The sequence below is a fragment of the Carassius auratus genome, chromosome 20 (assembly GCF_003368295.1).
Source record: "Carassius auratus strain Wakin chromosome 20, ASM336829v1, whole genome shotgun sequence".
NCBI lineage: Eukaryota > Metazoa > Chordata > Actinopteri > Cypriniformes > Cyprinidae > Carassius > Carassius auratus.
The window spans coordinates 10,612,568-10,623,739 of record NC_039262.1 but is presented as its reverse complement, the minus strand read 5'-3'; positions in this window follow the sequence as shown (position 1 = coordinate 10,623,739).

The following is an 11,172-nucleotide window of genomic DNA, read 5'->3' as shown; positions in this document are numbered from 1 at the left end:
ATGGCCCCGTATAAACAGTTTTTGTAAAAAATAGGCTAACGATTGCGTCATAACCACTCGGCTCTCTGTCGCATTACCGTACAGACAGGAGGAGAAGCTCGCAGGCAATTAACTTAATATGGCGTACTGGCGTTAAATTTTAAAATACTATACAAAATAATTAATCCGAATACTTACTCCTGCTCACTCACGACAAAGAACTCCCCGCTCAAGCTCGCCGTCTCTGCAAGATTAACGATGGCAGTTTGCACACACAGCTACTAGAAGATTTACATCTGTCAGACAGGTTGCTGACGTCGTCAAGCTTCGTTTGAGTCTGCGCGTCAGAAAGGGAAGTGCTAAAAAACGCTAAAACCGGGCTTCATTTGTCTCAATTGAGTTCCAATGGGGTCGCTGTGTCCATTTCTTTTACTGTCTATGCTTTTAACTCGGAAGAGACCGAACCAACACAGATATGGCCCTTTCTTTTACTGTCTATGATATGGCCGTGTCTTGTTTAAACTAGCATATTGCAATATAAACGAACTGCTACTTCATTATTTTGCCTAGTCATTTACACGGAAATACATTTGGTCTTTTCTGTAAACTGAAAACTGTTCACGAGTATTCATTGAGTGTACACTTATTGTTTACTGTTGAAGGGCAATGTAATTTTGGAATCGCAAATTATGATGAGGACGATTTTACCTAATTTGTAAAATATTTTAAATTGTACCAATTTTTTATAGAAAGAAACTCAACTTATATATTGCTGAGTGAAACCAAAAAGTAAATTGACAGTATTGAAGAATTTGACTTAAAAGCCATAATGAATAAGTCTATAAGTTTTGTGGACGTTAGTTGCTGAAAACAGGAAAATAAGATCGCTACCATTTTGTTTACTTAAATGGAGTGTCATCTCATTTATCATCAGTAAAATATGGAGTGCCACAAGGATCCGTCCTAGGTCCCTTTCTATTTTCAATATACATGTTGCGCCTTGGTAATATTATTAGAAAATACAGAATTAGCTTCCACTGTTATGCTGATGATACTCAGCTATATATCTCAACGAGACCAGATGAAACTTCTCAATTATCTAAGCTAACAGAGTGTGTTAAAAATGTAAAAGATTGGATGACAAATAATTTTCTCCAATTAAATTCCGATAAGACAGAGATATTAATTATTGGACCAAAAAACACTACACAGAATCTTGTAGATTACAATTTGCAACTAGACGGATGTACTGTTACTTCCTCTACAGTCAGAAATCTGGGTGTTATATTAGACAGCAATTTGTCTTTTGAAAATCATATTTCCAATGTTACAAAAACGGCATTCTTCCATCTTAGAAACATTGCCAAGCTACAAAACATGTTATGTATATGACCTCTAGACTGGACTATTGTAATGCACTTCTAGGTGGTTGTCCTGCTTCGTCAATAAACAAGCTACAGGTAGTCCAAAATGCAGCAGCTAGAGTCCTTACCAGGTCAAGAAAATAGGATCATATTACCCCAATTTTACAGTCTCTGCACTGGCTATCTATTAAGGTCCGTATCAGTTACAAGTTATCATTACTTACCTATAAGGCCCTAAATGGTTTAGCTCCTGCGTACCTAACTAGCCTTCTACCACGCTACAACCCATCACGCACCCTAAGGTCACAAAACGCTGGACTTTTGGTAGTTCCTAGGATAGCAAAGTCCACTAAAGGAGGTAGAGCTTTTTCACATTTGGCTCCCAAACTCTGGAATAGCCTTCCTGATAATGTTCGGGGTTCAGACACACTCTCTCTGTTTAAATCTAGATTAAAAACACATCTCTTTCGCCAAGCATTCAAATAATGTATCTTAAATTGTGAGTGTACTTGCATCTGATTTAATGTGCATTTTTATTCATTAGCCTGGGTTAAACAAATTTTACTTTGTTGGATCAGCAGCTATGCAAATGATGTCTCTATTTTGTTTCTATGTTTTGCCACGGGATGTAACTAGGATTTACACAAGCTCCAGTCTGGATCCAGAACACCTGAGAAGAGATGATGCTGACCCTCAGAGGACCTCAGATGATGCTAACCCTGAATCAACAAACAGAACTAACAAATATTGCTACAAGTGTGACTGCATCATATAACAATTATTAATTAATAATATTATTAATGTTCATCGTCTAGCTGACTACATCTTGTATTAATTTTTTCTAAAAATCCTGTCAAACGTGCACAAACTGACAGTCACTGACAATTTTCTGTAAAGTTGCTTTGTAACGATTTGTATTGTAAAAAGCGCTATACAAATAAACTTGAATTGAATTGAATTATTGTCATTTCTCTTTGTTTTGTCAATATAAATTTCATTATATTAAACACTAAAAAAATATTTCTTTATTATTTTTATGGATGCAAGCTTTAGACTTTATAAAACAAAATAGACAAAACTGGGATTTATAAGCAATGTAAACTGAAAAAAAAAGTTTTGAATGTCACTGAAAACAGGAAAATAATTGTTTTTATGAATGCTGGAAATATTTTAGATTAATTTATTTCTATTATAATTTCTCTTTGTTCTGCCAGTGTTAATGATGAACTGTATTTATTTACTTTTAAAATACTCCCCATCTATTTTCAGGTGCTGCGTAATATCATTGTGCCCGCTGCGCCCATTGTACCATAGATATGTAAAGATGCCATAAACTGTATAAACACATGGATGTAGTGTCCGTGACACAGTATTGGGAAAGTTCACTTTCTACATGAACTAGTTAAAAGTTCAATTCACAAATTTTAAAATGAACTAGTTCAGTTCATAGTTCAAACTACAAAATTTTGAACTAAGTTACACTAAGTTCCAAAAATGAACTAGATCATAGTTCTTTTTTTCCATATGTTGCTGCGAGCTATTATTTTTCACAATTATTGCCACAGCCCATATAGAATCACAGACAGCAATTATTTTATCAGTTTTAACAATGAAGCTATGCGTCACATTTCATCTTCATATCCAATTTTGAATCCTTATCCAACCAGGGTTTACATTAGCATTTAGGGGACAGCATTTCCCAATTGTTGCTTTAATGCTTTGTCTCCCATTCTCACCGACCTTGTCATAAACATCATAAAATTATTTTAAATGATCATATGCCTTGTTGCTACATGATGCTGTCGCCTCCATGCTTTTTTTTTTTTTTTTTTGATGACGCGTCACGCATGCAGCGGACAGCGGTGAGACACTGGTGGCTGGTGTTGCCAGAATGTTTTTTTTCCCGCTAAATATTAAGACCCGTTTACGGTGTGTATTAGCCGGGTTTTCGCCTGGAAGGCTCTATAGAAATCTGGCACCCTATTGAACGAAGTTAAAGAGGGGGTGAAATGCTATTTCATGCATACTGAGTTTTTTACACTGTTAAAGAGTTGGATTCCCATGCTAAACATGGACAAAGTTTAAAAAATTAAGTTTTTTTTGTTCCAAAAAAACCTCTTCCGGTTTGTCACAAGTTTCGGAAAGTTTTTTTCGAGTATGGCTCTGTGTGACGTTAGATGGAGCGGAATTTCCTTATATGGGTCCTAAGGCACTTCTGCCGGAAGAGCGCGCACTCCCGTATAGCGAGGTTGAGCACAAACATTTCACTGATCAGTGCGATTCACTGATCAGAGCGAGAGCGTCGCGAAAAGTCACAAAAGAAGTGTGTTTTTGGTTGCCAGGGCAAGACAACCCTGCACAGATTACCAAAAGAGAAACAGCATTAAGGGACCAGTGGATGGAGTTTATTTTTACAGAGCATCAACGGAGTTGTGCAAGTGTTTTTGTTTGTTCCCTGCATTTCGAAGATGCTTGTTATACAAACAAGGACCAGTTTGATGCCGGATTTGCACATCGTTTATTTCTTAAGGATAATGCAGTCCCAACGAAAAAGGGTCACGATCGTGTGTTGGAACCGCATGCGGTGAGTAAAACTGCTTCAAATATCTCTGTGTTGTTAACTTAGCTATTGGCGCGTGAGCACATCAAGTAAACAACATGCGATGTTGTCATCAAACTGCACTTTCCACATGTACAGCTTAAAAAAAAAAAAAAAAAAAAAAGACGACATAAAGTGGAACTTAGTCATTTTCCAAAACCGCTAAGCAAATATATACAGTTTCAGTACATACCACATAGAGACGCCTTTGCTGATGCTGCTCTTGTTAAATTTCAGCCTCTGGATCTGTGTCACAGCTTCCAAACGCTCTCAACGCAAAAGCCTACTGGCGCTCGTGATTCTTCAGCTCCGCCCACACGTCACGCCTCCAGGCGCTCGTGTTTTTCCGGGAAAAATCGGTACAGACTATCTTTCTCTTATAAATATAATAAAAATAAAGACTTTTTGGAGTTATGAAGGGTGCAGTACTACTCTATAGGTACTTAAGATTAACAGGATATTGAGTGAAAACGAGCATTTCACCCCCCCTTTAACCTGAGAGAGCATGTTCAGTTCACGTTCGCCCAAAATATGAACGAGTTCATGAACTATCGTTCAATGAACGCGTTCAGGCACAACACTGCCGTGACGTCACCCATAGGTTTCAGAAGAGCGTTTTTGAAGCCAAAAGTAGGCGAAGCCGGCCGTTGTCATCTTGGCAGCATGTCACAGTGCGTCACTCCCGGATAATCGAAAATGGGCAAAAAGGTGGGTGTTGGTTGCTGAAACCACGCACACCTAGCTCGATGGCAGTGACAGCAGCGGCAATCCACCTGTCACTCAAGTGGCCACGCCCTTAATTATGCAGAACTTTAAGACTCAATATAATTAAAATGGATGAGTTATACAAAAAGAATCCACCCTGTCACATAGCTATATAGGCCAAAATCATTTTTGATTATTATGCCGTCTTAGTACATGATGTAACTACATAATGGTCAAGCGTTAAATAGGAAAAATATCAAAACTCTTTGGTCATTTTTTTTGTGAAATGCTAATGGTCTAATCAGATTCAATGATCTATGCTAAGCTACAGCTAAAGTGCTACCGCCAGACCCGGAGATCAGCTGAATGGATTCAAAAACGGTAAAACTCAACTGCTTTAATCTAGGGTAGTTGGAAAATTAGCCTATTTTCAAAATAAATGGAGCGTTCCTGTACTGGGCCCTGCGTTTTGCAATTTTTAGGACCTTGGACAGTCTTGCGCACTTACTTCTTGTAGCACTCTCAAGTGTGGTTTGGACAAGGCATTATGCTGCAGAAGAAGTCACACAGACATGATGTTTTTCAGGAGCACACAACATAGCGCACATGCCTCTTATGGATTCTTATGGATTTCTTAAGGGACACAGCACAGGGGTTTTTAATAGAGTATGAAGAGTTATAGGATTATTGAGCAAGGTTAAAATTATTATTAGTATTATTAGTAGAATAAGGAAGAAGTGTATGGATTTGTATTCTTTGGGGAGAAGGAGGGAATTGGGTGAATTAGTCTATATAAACCTATTATCTGATCCACACTCCGGAGCTGGATGCCAACCTCCGTAAACAGATTTGCCAAGTCTGAATATTACATTTATGCATTTAGCAGACGCTTTTGTCCAAAGCGACTTACAGTGCATTCAGGCTAGCAGTTTTTACCTAACACTTGTTCTCTGTGAATCGAACCCACAATCTTGCACTGCTAACGCAATGTTCTACCACTTGATTTTTGTAAATAAATCAATTTCGTCAAATAAATCATCATCATCATCATCATCATCATAAAAAGATTTAAAAAATGTTGGCCTTGTTTTAAATTGCACGAGATCCCGGGCACTATGCTAGGCACCCCCCCACCCCACCCCCCATTGAAAATATCCAGGTAAAATAAAATTTATTCCAGACTTTTCAAGGGCCCTCTCTTCCTTTGGGGCCCTGGTAATCAGTACTGGTTTTACCCCCAGTCCGACACCACTGGAATCTGGATCTGCACTCTAAAATCACAGATGCAAGGCAAGTCATGTTGACCTCAGCCGCGACCCTTCTTTTGGTGGCAGCTTTAAGGGAGTCAAACCAATGGGCTTATTCTGGGCACTGAAGGCAGACGTCGTAGACTGTTTAGAAGTTTACACACACACAGAAGTGACGTGTCCTGCTCTCATTGATATTGAGGCTGTCAGTGAAGATCAAGTCATCGCCATCAAGTGACAAACCAAAGACACTGCTTGACTGATGGTATCCGTAGAATCCCTGTAAAAGAAGGCAGGATCAGAGGAACTCTTTTTATGCCACCAGGTCAGTTTTATACTTGTATTTAAAGCACTCTTTTTAAGTTAGTAGTCCATATTGAATCCCTCATTACAATTCAGCAAGGTTATGCTGCTCTTATAAAGTCTGAATTGTAAAATGACTCTTTAGAGGGTATCTTTTTAATAAAACATTAAGTAAACTGTATTAACTACACTTATAACAGATACCAACGTTGTTGGCCATATTTAGTTTTCTAGTAGCGCCTCCCTGTGGTAAAAATAAGCTAACAATTTTTTTTGTTAGTGTTTCATGCTAATATTATTACTGTTATTTTAAGTAAAGGACCATTTCCTGGGATTTTTGATACAAATGTATTTAGAGGAGGTAATTTTGCTGTTTTAGCCTTGGCTTTCCAAGGTTACCAAGATTTACCCAAAAGAGCTGACAGATTTCACCTCCAGTATTTTGAAGTAGGTGTAGATTTCCTATTTCAACAACCAGAGGTTATATGATTTTAAATCAAACTGAGCAGTTTACAATGGGAGATTTATTATAAACAGTGTTATTTTAGGATCACTGAGGTTTACATTTACATTTAGTCATTTAGCAGATGCTTTTATCCAAAGCAACTTACAAATGAGGACAATGGAAGCAATCAAGAACCAAAAAAGAGCAATGATATACAAGTGCTATAATAAGTCTTGGTTAGCTAAAATGATTAAAAATTAAGCTTTTAAATAATATAATAAATAAAAAGAAAACAGATATAATAGAAAAAGAAAAAGAATAGAGCCAGTTGGTGTTAGAGGTCTTTTTTTTGTTCATTGTTTAATAAATGAAAAGAAAACTGAAGATGGCTAAGGGCTCGGATTGAGTTGGGGAGGACATTCCACCAGGAGGGAACATTTAATTTAAAAGTCCGTAAAAGTGACTTTGTGCTTCTTTGGAGTGGCACAATCAAGTGACGTTCACTTGCAGAACGCAAGCTTCTAGAGGACACATAAGTCTGTAGTAATAAATTTAGGTAAATGGGTGCAGAGCCAGTGGTGGTTTTGTAGGCAAACATCATTGCCTTGAATTTTATGCGAGCAGCTATTCGTAGTCAGTGCAAATCGATGAACAGAGGTGTGACGTGTTTTCTTTTCGGCTCATTAAAAAATAAATATTGCTGCCGCATTCTGGATTAATTGTAAAGGTTTGATAGAACTGGGTGGAAGACCTGCCAAGAGAACATCGCAATAGTCCAGCCTGGACAGAACAAGAGCTTGAACAAGTTGTGCAGCATGTTCAGAAAGAAAGGGCCTGATCTTCTTGATGTCGAATAAAGCAAATCTGCAGGACCGGAGAGTTTTAGCAATGTGGTCTGAGAAAGTTAGCTGATCATCAATCATAACTCCAAGGTTTTTTGGCTGTTTTTGAAGGAGTTGATGGTTGATGTGGCCAACTTGATGGTTAAATTGTGATGAAACAATGGGTTTGCTAGAACCACAGTTAACGGTTAATAAAATACAACTAAATATCTTAAGAGTATGTGTATGATTCATTTTTATGTTTAATTATATATATATATATATATATATATATATATATATATATATATATATATATATATATATATATATATATATATATATATACACACACACACACACACACACACACACACAGACACAAACATCAGTGGGATACTAGACAACACCCACATTAGGGTGTTATTAGAAAGTCTATTAGGAAGCCTGTAATCCAAATGAATCCCAACTATGCTAAACTTTACCATTGTATTTAATAATACTATATGATTTAAAGGTGTACTGTGGTTCACTCATGAATGAAAGTTGTTATCATTTACTCAACCCTCAATATGATTTTCAAGATGCTTTTCATACAGTGAAAGGCAAAATGTTTTACAAAATATCTGCTTTTTTTTATTACAGAGAAGAAATAAAGGCATATGGGTTTGGAACAACACGATGGTGAGAACATTATTTCACAATTTTTCAGCTAACTGTCCCTTTCCCTGTCCCAAAGTTTGTTGCAGTGTAGCTGCCATTATATCACATTACACGAATACATGACAGCAGATGTCACTCAATGAATGCAGATTATTGTTTTCTTTCTAAATCAGAAGTGTTTTTTTAAACATGAAAATGATTGAGATTCTCTCTGTGCAGAGCTCCAGTGGTACTTATTGCAAATCTTTAAGAGAGCACTGTTAAAAGGACACACTCCAGCGGGCCATGTCATTTAACCCGGACTACTTCAGAGGAGAAGCTCTTAAGAGTTCTTGCATGTTGATTATCTGGAAAAGATTATTTTTATATTTACAGAAGAGCTGTTACTAGTGCATGGCATTCCTTTGAGATAATATGAGGCGCCGTGTAGGATTTAAATCAAACTTCGCTTATCAATACATACATAAAACACGTGCATATACACCTATAAATTACTCGCATATACATGCATACTACTGAATGTTCAAAAATACATATATAAAATACACGTGAACACTAATATGAAATCGATACCAATACATATAATGTTAGAATGTATGCATACACACTTGTGAATAACTTGCGTATACATATAAACTTGACACGTGCATACACCTACAGACACTCACATATACATATTAACTTGAACCATGCATATACACCTATTAAACACTCGCACATACATATAAACTCGCTGCATACAAACACAACTGCACATACTCGCACATACATATAAACTTGATCAGTGCATATACACCTATTAAACACTCGCACATACATATAAACTCGATGAGCGCATACACATCCATAAAACACTCGTGCATACAAAAACAATAACATTTACTAACGTATACAGTTCGGATGAGAAAAACATGTGTACATGTATATATGCGAGTGATTTCATATGTGGATGTGCGTGAATTTTCAGTATAAACGGAAGGCATTTCAGTGTAAACGGAAGGCGTTTAAGTGTAGTATGCATGTATATGCGAGTAATTTATAGGTGTATATGCACGTGTTTTATGTATGTATTGATAAGCGAAGTTTGATTTAAATCCTACACGGCGCCTCATAAGATAATGGTTGTGTTCTTGTGTAAGGAATCACATAATAATTAAAAAACGTATTTTAATATAAATAGTCCAAGGTGAATAAAATAATGGTAATAAAATAGTTATGTCTTTACATTTTTTTTTAACTAAACATGTTAAATACATGTTAAGAATGTTTTCTAGCCAATTAACGAAGATAAAACAGAGAATTAATGATGTGGATGACAGTATGATCTCTACAACAGAATCTACAACAAAACTGTATTACTGTAATGAATGTTGTAGCATTATTTTCAAAGAAAGAAGGTGTAGCTTTTATTCTCGCTGTTGCCACCAGCACCATGTTGTTGAGACGCTGTGTTTTGTTGTGAAAGCGAATCCACTTAGTTTGGCCTTCCAAAAGAGGACACAACAAGGAATCAGTGGTTAAGTTTTATTTACAACACTGTTACAGAAATTTCAACCCAAATATTCAGATGTGTGCAGCACATTTTGCGGAGGACAAGGACTGTTTCCTGAGAGAATAGCCTACAATGACGGTGTCTATTTCTATAAAGTGGGGCAGTTCCAACTTTACAAGAACAGTCTGGCACTTCTGACACACGGTCTGTAAGTACGGTTTCATATGTAAAGGATTTGCCACTGATGATTCAAACACAAGTTTTGAACAGTGTAGAGCAGACTTTGTTGTTCGTCATTTCTCCAATCACAAATGCATTCATGGTTTTATGTTTACGCAGTGCAATACACAACGCAATGCAAAAAACAGTCATTATGAGTCATTATAATCAGTAATTATGTCTCCACTGGATGCAACAAATGCCTTGTGTGTAATGGGTTTTATTGGTTTGTCTCATTGTGCTGGGAGACAGCATCACAGTAAGGGGGTTAACATTTCCGTCACACGCTTGAGGTTTTCGGCCAATCACAATGCACTGGATAGCTGGCCAATCAGCATACACCTCGCTATTCAGAACAGTGAGCTTTGTAAAATTCGATGTGTTTCAGAAAGGCGGGGCATAGAGGAGAAAAAATAATGGACATTATGTGGAAAATAATGTGTTTTTTTTAACCTTAAACCACATGAACACATTACATTAGACCATCATATGACCCCTTTAAATCAGATTTGATTTATATTGACATGGAATTAGTAAGTGAAATAGTCATAAAAATAGATAGGGTCAAGAAAAATGCTTTCTAAACTACAAAATGTTTTACTACAATCTACTGCAGTTATTTATCATACTGGATTGACTTCATTTTAAACTTTTTGTTTAAATGTTTCAATTCAGATGAATGACTTTTAAAAGTTTATTTATTTATTTATTTATTTTTTGCTGCAAATCACAATGCTGGAGCAGCATGTGGATCACTTTTTTTAATCAGATGTAGAATTCAAATATAGTTTTGAATTAGGTAAAACTGAAAAACACTTCTAGAAAACACTACACATTTGTGTTTTGGACTTTGACTCTTAGTCTTTAAGTTACTGAAATATTGCTTAACCCTTCTGACAACATCCTTGTGTGACAACTAGCCCCAGTCCCATCTCATGAAGGCTTGAGAGATTCCTCATGGGTTGTCTAAAATTCCCCCTGACCAGGGACTACTAGCCTTCCTATTATAGAAACAAGCAAACAAAAGCAACACGTAGTCAAATTCAGTGCAGTGTGAGGTTTGCACATTCATTATACATTGCAAGGAATAGTTTGATCTGTGAATTCTGTACATGCTGGCGTTTTGCTCACAATGAATTACTTAACAATAATGAAAATTGCTCAAATAAAGATTTTGCTAGGAGGATACTGTTAATACCTTGACAGTCGTTGCTTTGTTCGCAGGCAGTGCGTGTCTGGAGCAGTATCTGGCCAAATACAAGCTCAGTCCAAACCCCAAACCTTTGGTTCAAATTCTCACGCGCCTCTCCAAGACGCCGTAACAGACGGATACGG